This window comes from Atta colombica, unplaced genomic scaffold (assembly GCF_001594045.1).
Source record: "Atta colombica isolate Treedump-2 unplaced genomic scaffold, Acol1.0 scaffold100, whole genome shotgun sequence".
Classification (NCBI taxonomy): Eukaryota; Metazoa; Arthropoda; class Insecta; order Hymenoptera; family Formicidae; genus Atta; species Atta colombica.
In genome coordinates this window covers 339,145-343,424 of record NW_017259185.1, presented here as the reverse complement: position 1 = coordinate 343,424, position 4,280 = coordinate 339,145, and the positions used below count along the sequence as shown (strand labels likewise).

Genomic DNA, 4,280 nt, shown 5'->3' with positions numbered 1-4,280 from the left:
GAGAGAGAGAGAGAGAGAGAGAGAGAGAGAGAGAGAGAGAGAGAGAGAGAGAGAGAGAGAGAGGGTCAAAGTACATTACCCTTTTATGATTAGTTTAAATAGTTATAAACGGAATCGCATTGTGCAAAATTCTGTAGATTGGATTTCAATTAATTCTCGATAATCAAATTTTTTTTCGCTTCCAAGTCGCTTTCCCTGCTACTTCATAAATATAACGTCAACGCGCGACAGAATACGGTCAAGTAATTTCCATATATCCGATTGTTGTTTGACGTGCAGGGCTACATAGTCGTTATTTGGAGAATTATCTATTTATACGTTTATATCTCGGATGACTCTCTCTTCTCCCTCCCTTTATCTCTTTCGAAATATTGATCCCGCGAGACATCCGCTGCCGAACGTCACGTTTGAAAACGAGGTTACGACAAATATAAAATTTATTACTCGCCAGAGGAAGCAGGACAAGGAGGGAAACCATGGAAATGCTGGGTGCAGGTACTACACTCGCGATTATGGTGCTCGGCAGACCGAGACCTAATCATTTCGCGCGACCGACGATGCTCCCAAGAAACCTTGAACTTTGTATTTCGTCGAAGACAAATCGAATTTTCGCGTGCGACCATGCAAACCTTTTTATGTACCTCATGCTGTATCGGTGTGACATTTCTACGAAAGGATATTTAATGCTGGTATAAGTTTAGAATTAATTTCTCATTATAAACATGAAAAGTGGACTCCAATCGTCGCGATTTCGTCGAAAGATATTTTTGCGGGCTTGTAATTCGTAATACAAATCTATTTTCTACGTCTATGTTGCATTGGTTTCGATCTCTGTTTAAAAAATGCATTATTCGCAGCAATGAAAATTAAAGATGTATCAGGTATATAATAATCTCTGCAACAAGTGACTGAAATTAAAAATTTATATTTTCCATACAAAAATGAATGTTATTAACTCATGAAAGTTTAATAGGGTCAATATTTATATACTTAACAATATAATTTTATATTTTAAATACAAATTTTTTATCTTATAAAAATATATCTACTTTTTATTGAAATGATTTTTGATCCAGATTCTAAATCGCTATTTTTGTATTTATTATTTTCAAGTATAATATAGAAAAATTTGTTACTCTCTCAAATTTTTTTCAATTTGTTAAAAGATACGTATAATACACCCTTAAATAAACGAGATAGAACGGCGAGAAAAGAAAGAGGAGAAGCAATTCGGAGTTTGCGGCGGACGCATCTCGTTGTCTTGCATCGTGTACGTGTCCCGATAACGAAACCTGGCCATAATTACTTTGCTTAACTGGACATGCACCTTACGAAATTACAATTACAAATCGGTGGCGAGCGAAGCTGCATCACACCTCCTCATCAATTATTTATGAGCTAACTCGTTGCCCTTCTCGCCGGTCCTCCTTGCTCTGAATCCACGTTTCAGATTTACCCGAGCGAGCGTACTTCGTTTTCCGTGCAACACGCACCAGTTTTCCTGCGTGTCGATGCTGAGCTACGTGTTCATGAAATGTATATCACATGCGACAGTAGAATTATGCGTTTGAAGATTTCAATCAGATTTTTTTCTATGTTTACCTCTCTTATGTTAGCTACAACGAATATATATTTTTCATAATTTTTTAACAAGTAGAAATTTGTAATGTAAAAGGTTACGGTCCGATAAAAATTCTAAAACACGTTACAGATTACACGTCATCTTTCTATAATGTTTAAAAATGGTCTAGCACCTCAATTATTTCACGGTCTATAATTAACCGGAAGAAATAATTTTCTAGAAACTACAATTTTCGATGATAGTCGCTTTGAAATGTTTAGTTTAAAATTAGAAGTTTTCAGATTTTTTTTGCAATTTAATAATTCTAATAAATTTCGATTTGACAATTTTTTACAACCTAATAAATAAATAATAAATTTTATTAAATTCCTTAATCTATTATGATTACAAATAATACTGGCGGTCATAAAATATTTTGGAAATATATTAGCGAGCGAATAACATAATTGTATATAATCACGATCGAGTTGCATACTTCAAGCGATAATGACGTAATGCATTCATTCGATATCTTTTTTTTTCGACTCACACCTTCGATGCAGGAAGGTCAAGCGTGGGCACTGCGAAAAAAATATGTGCGTCGTTCACTCGGCTATTCAATCATTTTTGCGCGTTAATATTAAGAATTGCCCAAGATGAACGCACATTGCTTATAATGCATTCCGCATTAACTCTGCTAGCATTAATGTTTTTTAATTTTCCTTGGAAATTGCGTATTTATTTATTACCTCTTATACTTTATTAAAACGTGACAATTTTCACAAAGTACACAACGATTTCAATTGCGCAAAATTATTTTGAATCTTATCTTAGATTAATTATTATATCTATTATCATTATATTAGTGCAATAATGAATTGGTTTAACCATTAAAAAAAGTCTTTTTTGTTGACATGAGATCATTGATTTTCATAGTATCTCTTTATCTCAGCATGATATAAATTTTTGATGTACTGCAATAACTGTCAGTATTTTTATGTTAATTTTAATGATCTGTAAATTAATTCAAATTAGTGATCAAGATAATATTCGTAAATTTGTATCAGTAAAATATTCACATGATAATGCTATACAATTTAATTCTTTAACTTGATTCTCTAGCAGATTACATTTCAATTATTATCATAAATTTAATTAATAACCTCTTTAGCCGAAAGATAATTACTCATGATTTTTTGATAGTTAAGCAAGCATTAAGAAGATTTAATGTGAAAGATTGATCTTCTTTTTACACGACACACAAAATGGAATATATAAAAACTATTTATTGTGTTAGCATAAAAATCGCCGAAATAGAAAAGCTAAACTTGGCTTACTAAACTTAAATTAATTTTATTTAACATAAAGATTTCCGCTTTTCATCTTTAAGTCATACAAAAAAAAAACGATAAATGTGAGAAAGAAGAATTATTATATGAGAATTGAAGCAGACTTCGAAAATTATATTTTCTAGAAAATTTTAGAAGACTTGAATTATGAACACATATAAGTGTTTGTATTTGGAGCTATGTTTAGATAATTTAAAATCCATGTTATAGTGTTACAAAATTTACGAGAAAATACTATGTATAACTTATGGCATATCATGTAATAATTATGTACATTATTGAATAATTAGTCCGCTTTAGGTAATAATTCATATCATTGAATGACATCAGGTCCAATTTATAGACTATCTATCAATCAATAGAATCTATAGGAGAATGCTATACATAGATTATAAATGTCATTCATTGCAAAAACATTTGCAAAATTAAAACATGAAGATAGAATATCCATTTTTATAAACAGCAATGAAGCTTTTTTTTAGATGTAGTTTCATAAAGATATTACGTTTAAGAAGTCTGTCGTATGACGCATCTCAATGTAAAGGAAGTGATGTCACAGTATTATGGTTACAAGTCTCTCAATGGTCGGTCATGGTTGACAAACCAAGCGTCCACTTTTTTTTACTCCCTTCAAGTCTCGCTATTCTTTTCTCGCTTAACGTAGGCCCATCTTTTGCCGGGGATTGCCCTTAGAGGTGTGTCGTATAAGAGATTAAATCAGGTATTAAAGTTCGTATATAGAGGGTTTTCCAATATGTGGTCACGATTTCGAAAGTAAACTCAGAAATAAAATAAAAAGAAAGATAACATATGAATATCTATTCTATTAAATTTCACTTCGCAAGTTATAAGTCACTTTCATCACATTCACTTTTATCACATTAATTATTCATCCATTTTATATAAAATAGTCAAAGCAGATAATGTGATTTCTTAAATGGAGCATTATTATTGAAATCTTCAAAAATGGTTATTAATAAAATTATTCAAGCAAACATAAATTATATTGAAATATGAAAAAATGACTGTGATTCAGCAACGAATTTATTTTGAACTTCTTATGTAATTCAGTGCGAGCACTAAATTTATTGATTTTTTAATATATACTGAGAAACATAATGTAGAGAAGTAGGCGGAAGAAAGGTCTGCGCTTGATATTCGTCTAAATATTAGCTGTCCATCGGATTTGGATATATCGATACGTAGGTCGGTTGTTGTGCGCGCGTTGCCTGAACAAGATGCCATATATGCGTTCGCTCGGTACAGAAACGATACGTGGGCCAAAAGAACATGAGTCAAAGCTGCCTTAACCAGTTTACTTTAACTAGAATATACTTCAATATTACAAGATATATATATATATATATATA

The 4,280-nt window shown here is 31.5% G+C and overlaps 1 protein-coding gene across 1 annotated transcript in view; it reads right to left on the bottom strand.

The window, feature by feature from the left end:
* LOC108686162 overlaps positions 1-4,280 on the bottom strand; it is a 28,350-nt gene that overhangs the window by 17,211 nt on the left and 6,859 nt on the right. The gene's annotated exons all lie outside the window — the stretch shown is intronic.